The sequence below is a fragment of the Schistocerca serialis genome, unplaced genomic scaffold (assembly GCF_023864345.2).
Source record: "Schistocerca serialis cubense isolate TAMUIC-IGC-003099 unplaced genomic scaffold, iqSchSeri2.2 HiC_scaffold_1393, whole genome shotgun sequence".
In the NCBI taxonomy this organism is placed as follows: Eukaryota; Metazoa; Arthropoda; class Insecta; order Orthoptera; family Acrididae; genus Schistocerca; species Schistocerca serialis.
Genome location: NW_026047617.1, coordinates 19,008,531 through 19,020,934, shown reverse-complemented (window position 1 = coordinate 19,020,934; position 12,404 = coordinate 19,008,531).

The following is a 12,404-nucleotide window of genomic DNA, read 5'->3' as shown; positions in this document are numbered from 1 at the left end:
GTTTTGAACTATTCCTGTGACACTAGTTATAGATTCCGATGCTGCACTGCAGGTTTACTGTATCCCTCTGACCATCTAATTGACGATGAAACACAGAAATTGCATCGGAATTAAATAGAAAAGTACAATGCCGACTTAAGTACAAGAGAACTGACTCATCCTACTGTCTACGTTTTGAACCATTCCTGTGATACTAGTTATAGATTCCGATGCTTCACTTCGGGTTTACTGTATCCCAATGACCGTCTTATTGACGATGAAGCACAGAAATTTCGTTGGAATTAATAACAAAATGCACAATGCCGACTGAAGTACAATAAGCCTGGCTCTTCTTACAGTCTATGCTTTGAAGAATTCCTGTGACACTAGTTATAGATTCCGATGTTTCACTTCAGGTTTACTGTATCCCTCTGACCTTCCTATTGACGATGAAACACTGAAATTGAATCGGAATTAAATACAAAAACACAATGCCGACTTAAGTACAAGAGAACTGTTTCTTCTTACTGTCTATGTTTTGAACCATTCTTGTGACACTAGTTATAGATTCCGATGCATCAGCTCAGGTTTCCTGTATCCCACTGACCTTCTTATTGACGATGAAACACAGAAATTTCATCGGAATTAAATACAAAAGTACAATGCCGACTCAAGTACAAGAAGACTGGCTCTTCTTACTGTCTATGTTTTGAACCATTCCTGTGACACTAGTTATAGATTCCGATGCTTCACTTCAGGTTTACTGTATCCCACTGACCATCTTATTGACGATGGAACACAGAAATTGCATCGGAATTAAATACAAAAGGCACAATGCCGACTCAAGTAGAAGAAGACTGGCTCTTCTTACTGTCTATACTTTGAACCATTCCTGTGACACTAATTATAGATTCCGATGCTAAACTTCAGGGTTACTGTATCCCTTTGACCTTCTTATTAACGATGAAACACAGAAATTGCATCGGAATTAAATACATAGTCACAATGCCGACCCAAGTACAAAAAGGCTGGCTCTTCTTACTGTCTATGTTTTGAACCATTCCTGTGACACTAGATACACATTCCGATGCTTCACTTCAGCTTTACTGTATCCCTCTAACCTTCTTATTGACGATGAAACACAGAAATTGCAGCGGAATTAAATACACAAGGCAAAATGCAGATTTAAGTACAAGAAATCTGACTCTTCTTATTGGCTATGCTTTGAACGATTCCTGTGACACTAGTTATCGATTCCGATGCTTCACTTCAGGTTTACTGTATCCCTCTGACCTTCTTATTGACGATGAAACACAGAAATTGCATCGGAATTCAATACAAAAGGCGCAATGCCGACTTAAGTACAAGAAAACTGACTCTTCTTACTGTCTATGTTTTGAACCATTCCTGTGACACTAGTTATAGATTCCGATGCTTCGTTTCAGGTTTACTGTATCCCTGTGACCTTCTTAATGACGATGAAACACAAAAATTGGATCGGAATTAAATACAGAAGGCACAATGCCGACTTAAGTACAAGAAAACTGTCTCTTCTTACTGTCTATGATTTGAACCATTCCTGTGACACTAGTTACACATTCCGATGCTTCACTTCAGGTTTACTGTATCGCTCGTACCCTCTTGTTGATGATGAAACACAGAAATTGCAGCGGAGTTAAATACAAAAGGCAAAATGCCGACTTAAGTACAAGAAAACTGACTCTTCTTACTGTCTTTGTTTTGAACCATTCCTGTGACACTAGTTATAGATTTAGATGCTTCACTTCAGGTTTACTGTATCCCTCTGACCTTCTTATTGACGATGAAACACAGAAATTGCATCAGAATTAAATAGAAAAGCGACAAAGTCGGCTTAAGTACAAGAAAACTGACTCTTCTTACTGTCTATGTTTTGAACCATTCCTCTGACACTAGTTACACATTCCGATGCTTCACTTCAGGTTTACTGTAACCCTCTGACCTTCTTATTGTCGATGAAACACAGAAATTGCATCGGAATTAAATACAAAATGCAAAATGCCGACTTAAGTACAAGAAAACTGACTTTTCTAACTGTCTTTGTGTTGAACCATTCCTGTGACACTAGTTATAGATATCGATGCTTCACTTCAGAATTACTGTATCCCTCGGACCTTCTTATTGACGATGAAACACAGAAATTGCTTCGGAATTAAATACAAAAAGCACAATGCCGACTTAAGTACAAGTAATCTGACTCCTCTCACTGTCTATGCTTTTGAACCATTCCGGTGACACTAGTTATCGATTCCGATGCTTCACTTCAGGTTTACTGTATCGCTCTGACCTTCTTATTGACGACGAGACACAGAAATTGCATCGGAATTAAATACAAAAGGCACAATGCCGACTTAAGTACAAGAAATCTGACTCTTCTTACTGTCTATGCCTTTGAACCATTCCTGTGACACTAGTTATCGATTCCGATGCTTCACTTCAAGTTCACTGTATCCCTCTAACCTTCCTATTGACGATGAAACACAGTAATTGCATCGGAATTAAATACAAAAGGCACAATGCCAAATCAAGTACAAGAAGACTGGCTCTTCCTACTGTCTATGTTTTGAACCATTCCTGTGACACTAATTATAGATTCTGATGCTTCACTTCAGGTTTACTGTATCCCTCTGACCGTCTTATTGACGATGAAACGCAGAAATTGCATCGGCATGAAACACATAGGCACAATGAAGACACAAGTACAAGAAGACTGGCTCTTCTTACTGTCTATGTTTTCAACCATTCCTGTGACACTAGTTATAGATTCCGATGCTTCACTTCAGGTTTACTGTATCCCTCTGCCCTCCTTATTGATGAGCAAACACAGAAATTGCATCAGAATTAAATGGAAAAGGCACAATGCCGACTTAAGTGCAAGAAAACTGACTCTTCTTACTGTCTATGTTTGAAGCATTCCCGTGACACTAGTTATAGATTCCGATGCCTCACTTCAGGTTTACTGTATTCCTCTGACCTTCTTATTGACGATGAAACACAGAAATTGCATCGGAATTAAATACAAAAGCACAATGCCAACTTAAGTACAAGAGAACTGACTCTTCCTACTGTCTATGTTTTGAGCCATTCCTGTGACACTAGTTATAGATTCCGATGCTTCACTTCGGGTTTACTGTATCCCACAGACCTTCTTATTGACGATGAAACACAGAAATTGCATCGGAAATAAATACAAAAGGCACAATGCCGACTCAAGTACAAGAAGACTGGCTCTTCTTACTGTCTATATTTTGAACCATTCCTGTGACACTAGTTATAGATTCCGATCCTTCACTTCAGGATTACAGTATCCCTCTGACCTTCTTATTGACGATGAAACACAGAAATTGCATCGGAATTAAATACATAGGCACAATGCCGACTCAAGTACAAGAAGACTGGCTCTTCTTACAGTCTATGTTTTGAACCATTCCTGTGACACTAGTTATAGACTCCGATGCTTCACTTCAGGTTTACTGTATCCCTCTGCCCTTCTTATTGACAATGAAACACAGAAATTGCAGCGGAATTAAATTGTAAAGGCACAATGCCGACATAAGTACAAGAGAACTGACTCTTCTTTCTGTCTATGTTTGAACCATTCCTTTGACACTAGTTATCGATTACGATGCTTCACTTCAGGTTTACTGTATCGCACTGACCTTCTTATTGACGATGAAACACAGAGATTGCATCGGAATTAAATACAAAAGGCACATCGCCGACTTAAGTACAAGAAATCTGACTCTTCTTACTGTCTATGCTTTTGAACCATTCCTGTGACCCTAGTTATCGATTCCGATGCTTCACTTCAGGTTTACTGTATCCTCTGACCTTCTTATTGACGATGAAACACAGAAATTGCATCGGAATTAAATACAAAAGCACAATTCCGAATCAAGTACATTAAGACTGGCTCTTCCTACTGTCTATGTTTTGAACCATTCCTGTGACACTAGTTATAGATTCAGATGCTTTACTTCAGGTTTACTGTATCCCTCTGACCGTCTTATTGAAGATGAAACACAGAAATTGCATCGGAATTAAATACATAGGCACAATGCCGACTCAAGTACAAGAAGACTGGCTCTTCTTACTGTCTATGTTTTGAACCATTCCTGTGACACTAGTTATAGATTCCGATGCTTCACTTCAGGTTTACTGTATCCCTCTGACCTTCTTATTAAAGATGAAACACAGAAATTGCATCAGAATTAAATAGAAAAGGCACAATGCCGACTTAAGTACAAGAAAACTGACTCTTCTTACTGTCTATGTTTTGAAGCATTCCCGTGACACTAGTTATAGGCTCCGATGTTTCATTTCAGGTTTACTGTATCCCTCTGACCTTCTTATTGACGATGAAACACAGAAATTGCAGCGGAGTTAAATACAAAAGGCAAAATGCCGACTTAAGTACAAGGAAACTGACTCTTCTTACTGTCTTTGTTTTGAACCATTCCTGTGACACTAGTTATAGATTTAGATGCTTCACTTCAGACTTACAGTATCCCTCTGACCTTCTTATTGACGATGAAACACAGAAATTGCATCGGAATTAAATAGAAAAGGCACAATGCCGACTTAAGTACAAGAAAACTGACTGTTCTATCTGTCTATGTTTTGAACCATTCCTGTGACACTAGTTACACATTCCGATGCTTCACTTCAGGTTTACTGTATCCCTCTGACTCTCTTATTGACGATGAAACACAGAAATTGCAGCGGAATTAAATACAAAAGGCAAAATGCCGACTTAAGTACAAGAAAACTCACTCTTCTTACTGTCTTTGTGTTGAACCATTCCTGTGACACTAGTTATAGATTTCGATGCTTCACTTCAGGATTAATGTATCCCTCGGACCTTCTTATTGACGATGAAACACAGAACTTGCAGCGGAGTTAAATAGAAAAGGCACAATGCCGACTTAAGTACAAGAAAACTGACTCCTCTTACTGTCTATGTTTTGAAGCATTCCCGTGACACTAGTTATAGACGCCGATGCTTCACTTCAGGTTTGCTGTATCCCTATGACCTTCTTATTGACGATGAAACACAGAAATTGCATCGGAATTAAATAGAAAAGCACAATGCCGACTTAAGTACAAGAGAACTGGCAATTCCTACTGTCTATGTTTTGAACCATTCCTGTGATAATAGGTATAGATTCCGATGCTTCACTTCGTGTTTACTGTATCCCACTGACCTTCGTATTGACGATGAAAGACAGAAATTGTATCGGATTTAAATACAAAAGGCACAATGCCGACTCAAGTACAAGAAAAGTGGCTCTTCTTACTGTCTTTGCTTTGATCCATTCCTGTGACACTAGTTATAGATTCCGATGCTTAACTTCAGATTTACTGCATCCCTCAGACCTTCTTATTGATGATGAAACACAGACATTGCATCGGAATTAAATACAAAATGCACAATGACGATTTAAGTACAAGAAATCTGACTCTTCTTACTGTCTATGCCTTTGAACCATTCCTGTGATACTAGTTATCGATTACGATGCTTCACTTCAGGTTTACTGTATCGCTCTGACCTTCTTTTTGACAATGAAACACAGAAATTGCATCGGAATGAAATACAAAAGGCACATTGCCGACTTAAGTACAAGAGATCTGTCTCTTCTTAGTGTCTATGTTTTGATCCATTCCTGTGACACTAGTTATCGATTCCGATGCTTCACTTCAGGTTTACTGTATCCCTCTGACCTTCGTATTGACGATGAAACACAGAAATTGCATCGGAATTAAATACAAAAGGCACAATGCCGAATCAAGTACATGAAGACTGGCTCTTCCTACTGTCTATGCGTTGAACCATTCCTGTGACACTTGTTATGGATTACGATGCTTTACTTCAGGTTTACTGTATCCCTCTGACCGTCTTATTGAAGATGAAACACAGAAATTGCATCGGAATTAAATACATAGCCACAATGCCGACTCAAGTACAAGAAGACTGGCTCTTCTTACTGTCTATGTTTTGAACCATTCCTGTGACACTAGTTATAGATTCCGATGCTTCATTTCCGGTTTACTGTATCCCTCTGACCTTCTTATTGACGATGAAACACAGAAATTGCATCGGAATTAAATACAAAAGCACAATGCCGACTTAAGTACAAGAGTACTGACTCTTCCTACTGTCTATGTTTTGAACCATTCCTGTGATACTAGTTATGGATTCCGATGCTGCACTTCGGGTTTACTGTATACCTCTGACCTTCTTATTGACGATGGATCACAGATATTGCATCGGAATTAAATACAAAAGCACAATGCCGACTTAAGTACAAGAGAACTGACTCTTCCTACTGTCTATGATTTGAACCATTCCTATGATACTATTTATAGATTCCGATGCTTCACTTCGGGGTTACTGTATCCCTCTGACCTTCTTATTGACGATGAAACACAGAAATTGCATCGGAATTAAATACAAAAGGCACAATGCCGAATTAAGTAAATGAAAACTGACTCTTCTTACTGTCTATGTTCTGAACCATTCCGGTGACACTAGTTACACATTCCGATGCTTCACATCAGGTTTACTGTATCACTCTGACCTTCTTTTTGACGATGAAACACAGAAATTGAAGCGGTGTTATATGCAAAATGCAAAATGCCGACTTAAGTACAAGAAAACTGACTCTTCTTACTGTCTTTGTTGTAAACCATTCCTGTGACACTAGTTATGGATTTCGATGCTTCACTTCAGGTTTACTGTATCCCTCTGACCGTCTTATTGACGATGAAACACAGAAATTGCATCGGAATTAAATACAAAAGGCACAATGGCGACTTAAGTACAAGAAAACTGACTCTTCTTACTGTCTATGTTTTGAACCATTTCTGTGACACTAGTTACACATTCCGTTGCTTCACTTCAGGTTTACTGTATCCCTATGACCTTCTTATTGACGATGAAACACAGAAATTTTAGCGGAATTAAATACAAAATGCAAAATGCCGACTTAAGAACAAGAAAACTGACTCTTGTTACAGTCTTTGTTTTGAACCATTCCTGTGACACTAGTTATAGATTTCGATGCTTCACTTCAGGTTTACTGTATCCCTCTGACCTTCTTCTTGACGATGAAACACAGAAATTGCATCGGAATTAAATACAAAAGGCACAATGCCGAATAAAGTACAGGAAAACTGACTCTTCTTACTGTATATGCTTTGAACCATTCCTGTGACACTAGTTATAGATTCCGACGCTTCACTTCAGGTTTACTGTATCCCTCTGACCTTCTTATTGACGATGAAACACAGATATTGCATTGGAATTAAATACAAAAAGCACAATGCCGACTTAAGTACGAGAAAACCTCCTCTTCTTACTGTCTGTGTTTTGAACCATTCATGTGACACTAGTTATAGATTCCGATGCTTCACTTCAGGTTTACTGTATCCCTCTGACCTTCATATTGACGATGAAACACAGAAATTGTATCGGAATTAAATACAAAAGGAACTATGCCGACTCAAGTACAAGAAGACTGGCTCTTGTTACTGTCTATGTTTTGAACCATTCCTGTGACATTAGTTATAGATTCTGATGCTTCACTTCAGGTTTACTGTTTCCCTCTGACCTTCTTATTGACGATGAATCACAGAAATTGAAACAGAATTAAATAGAAAATGAACAATGCTGACTTAAGTACAAGAAAAGTAACTTTTCTTACTGTCCAATTCCGATGCTTCACTTTTAGGTTTACTGTATCCCTTGGACCTTCTTATTGACGATGAAACACAGAAATTGTATCAGAATTAAATACAAAAGGCACAATGCCGAATAAAATACAGGAAAACTGACTCTTCTTACTGTCTATGTTTTGAACCATTCCTGTGACACTAGTTATAGATTCCGATGCTTCACTTCCGGTTTACTGTGTCCCTCTGACCTTCTTATTGACGATGAAACACAGAAATTGCATCAGAATTAAATGCAAAAGGTACACTGCCGACTTAAGTACAAAAGAACTGACTCTTCTTACTGTCTATGTTTTGAACCATTCCTGAGACACTAGTTATAGATTGCGATGCTTCACTTCAGATGTACTGTATCCCACTGACCTTATTATTGACGATAAAACACAGAAATTGCATCGGAATTAAATACAAAAGGCACAATGCCGACTTAAGTAAAAGAAAACTGACTCTTCTCACTGTCTATGTTTTGAATCATTCCGGTGACACTAGTAACACATTCCGATGCTTCACTTCAGGTTTACTGTATCACTCTGAACTTCTTTTTGACGATGAAACACAGAAATTGCAGCGGTGTTAATACAAAATGCAAAATGCCGACTTAAGTACAAAAAAACTGACTCTTCTTACTGTCTTTGTTGTAAACCATTCCTGTGACACTAGTTATGGATTTCTATACTTCACTTCAGGTTTACTGTATCCCTCTGACCGTCTTATTGACGATGAAACACAGAAATTGCATCGGAATTAAATACAAAAGGCACAATGGCGACTTAAGTACAAGAAAACTGACTCTTCTTACTGTCTATGTTTTGAACTATTCCTGTGACACTAGTTACACATTCCGTTGCTTCAGGTTTACTGTATCCCTATGACCTTCTTATTGACGATGACACACAGAAATTTTAGCGGAATTAAATACAAAATGCAAAATGCCGACTTAAGAACAAGAATACTGACTCTTGTTACAGTCTTTGTTTTGAACCATTCCTGTGACACTAGTTATAGATTTCGATGCTTCACTTCAGGTTTACTGTATCCCTCTGACCTTCTTATTGACGATGAAACACAGAAATTGCATCGGAATTAAATACAAATGGCACAATGCTGACTTAAGTACAAAAATCTAACTCTTCTTACTGTTTATGTTTTTGAACCATTCCTGTGACACTAGTTTTCGATTCCGAAGCTTCACTTCAGGTTTACTGTATCGCTCTGACCTTCTTATTGACGATGAAACACAGAAATTGCTTCGGAATTAAATACAAAAGGCACAATGCCGACTTAAGTACAAGAAAACAGCCTCTTCTTAATGTCTGTGTTTTGAACCATTCATGTGACACTAGTTATAGATTCCGATGCTTCACTTCAGGTTCACCTTATCCCTCTGACCTTCATATTGACGATGAAACACAGAAATTGCATCGGAATTAAATACAAAAGGCACAATGCCGACTCAAGTACAAGAAGACTGGCTCTTGTTACTGTCTATGTTTTGAACCATTCCTGTGACATTAGTTATAGATTCCGATGCTTCACTTCAGGTTTACCGTATCCCTCTGACCTTCTTATTGACGATGAAACACAGAAATTGAAACAGAATTAAATAGAAAAGGCACAATGCTGACTCAAGTACAAGAAAAGTAACTCTTCGTACTGTCTATGTCTTGAACCTTCCCTGTGAGACCAGATTTTGATTCCGATGCTTCACTTTTAGGTTTACTGTATCCCTTGGACCTCCTTATTGACGATGAAACACAGAAATTGTATCAGAATTAAATACAGAAGGCACAATGCCGAGTTAAGTACAAGAAATCTCACTCTTCTTACTGTATATGCTCTGAACCATTCCTGTGACACTAGTTATAGATTCCGACGCTTCACTTCAGGTTTACTGTATCCCTCTGACTTCATATTGACGATGAAACACAGAAATTGCATCGGAAATAAATACAAAAGGCACAATGCCGACTCAAGTACAAGAAGACAGGCTCTTCTTACTGTCTATGATTTGAAACTTTCCTGTAAGAGCGGTTTTTGATTCCGATGCTTCACTTCAGGTTAACCGTATCCCTCTGACCTTCTTATTGACGATGAAACACAGATATTACATCGGAATTAAATAAAAAAGGCACAATGCCGTCTTAAGTACAAGAAAACTGAATCTTCTTACTGTCTATGTATTGAACCATTCATGTGACACTAGTTATAGATTCCGATGCTTCACTTCAGGTTTACTGTATCCCTCTGACCTTATTATTGACAATGAAACACAGAAATTGTATCGGAATTAAATACAAAAGGCAAAATGCCGACTCAAGTACAAGAAGACTGGCTCTTCTAACTGTCTATGTTTTGAAACTTTCCTGTGAGACCGGTTTTAGATTCCGATGCTTCACTTCAGGTTTACTGTATCCCTCTGACCTTCTTATTGACGATGAAACACAGAAATAGCATCGGAATGAAATACAAAAGGCACAATGCCGACTTAAGTAGAAGAAAACTGACTCTTCTTACTGTCTATGTTTTGAACCATTCCTGTGAGACTAGTTATAGATTCCGATGCTTCACTTCAGGTTTTCTGTACCCCTCTGACCTTCTTATTGACGATGAAACACAGATATTGCATCGGAATTAAATGCAAAATGCACAATGCCGACTTAAGTGCAAGAAAACTGACTCTTCTCTCTGTCTATGGTGAAAACCACTCCTGAGACACTAGTTGTAGATTCCGATGCTTCACTTCAGGTTTACTGTATCCCTCTAATCCTCTTATTGTCGATGAAACACAGAAATTGCATCGGAATTAAATACAAAAGGCACAATGCCGAATAAAGTACAGGGAAACTGACTCTTCTTACTGTCTATGTTTTGAACCATTCCTGTGACACTAGTTATAGTTTCCGATGCTTTACTTCAGGTTTACTGTATCCCTCTGACCTTCTTATTGACGACGAAACACAAAAATAGCATCGGAATGAAATACAAAAGGCACAATGCCGACTTAAGTAGAAGAAAACTGACTCTTCTTACTGTCTATGTTTTGAACCATTCCTGTGACACTGGTTACAGATTCTGATGCTTCACTTTAGAATTACTGTATACGTCTGACCTTCTTGACGATGAAACATAGAAATTGCATCGGAATTAAATACAAAATGCACAATGCCGACTTAAGTGCAAGAAAACTGACTCTTCTCTCTGTCTATGGTGAAAACCACTCCTGAGACACTAGTTGTAGATTCCGATGCTTCACTTCAGGTTTACTGTATCCCTCTGACCTTCTTATTGACGATGAAACACAGAAATAGCATCGGAATGAAATACAAAAGGCACAATGCCGACTTAAGTAGAAGAAAACTGACTCTTCTTACTGTCTATGTTTTGAACCATTCCTGTGAGACTAGTTATAGATTCCGATGCTTCACTTCAGGTTTTCTGTACCCCTCTGACCTTCTTATTGACGATGAAACACAGAAATTGCATCGGAATTAAATACAAAATGCACAATGCCGACTTAAGTGCAAGAAAACTGACTCTTCTCTCTGTCTATGGTGAAAACCACTCCTGAGACACTAGTTGTAGATTCCGATGCTTCACTTCAGGTTTACTGTATCCCTCTAATCCTCTTATTGACGATGAAACACAGAAATTGCATCGGAATTAAATACAAAAGGCACAATGCCGAATAAAGTACAGGGAAACTGACTCTTCTTACTGTCTATGTTTTGAACCATTCCTGTGACACTAGTTATAGTTTCCGATGCTTTACTTCAGGTTTACTGTATCCCTCTGACCTTCTTATTGACGACGAAACACAGAAATTGCATTGGAATTAAATACAGAAGGCGCAATGCAGACTTAAGTACAAGAATACTGACTCTTCCCACTTTCTATGTTTTGAACCATTCCTGTGACACAAGTTATAGATTCCGATGCTTCACTTCAGGTTTACTGAATCCCTCTGACCTTCTTATTGACGAAGAAACACAGATATTGTATCGGAATTAAATACAAAAGGCACAATGCCTACTTAGGTACAAGAAAACTGACTCTTCTTACTGTCTATGTTTTGAACCATTCCTGTGACACTAGCTATAGATTCCGATGCTTCACTTCAGGTTTACTGTATCCCTCTGACCTTCTTATTGACGATGAAACACAGAAATTACATCGGAATTAAATACAAATTCACAATGCCGACTTAAGAACAAGAAAACTGACTCTTCTTACTTTCTACATTTTGAACCATTCCTGTGACACTAGTTATAGATTCCGATGCTTCACTTCAGGTTCCCTGTATCCCCCTGACATTCTTATTGACGATGAAACACAAAAATAGCATCGGAATGAAATACAAAAGGCACAATGCCGACTTAAGTAGAAGAAAACTGACTCTTCTTACTGTCTATGTTTTGAACCATTCCTGTGACACTGGTTACAGATTCTGATGCTTCACTTTAGAATTACTGTATACGTCTGACCTTCTTGACGATGAAACATAGAAATTGCATCGGAATTAAATACAAAAGGCACAATGCCGACTTAAGTACAAGAAATCTGTCTCTTTTTTCTGTCTATGTATTGAACCATATCTGTGACACTAGTTATAGATTCCGATGCTTCATTTCACGTTTACTGTATACCTCTGACCTTCT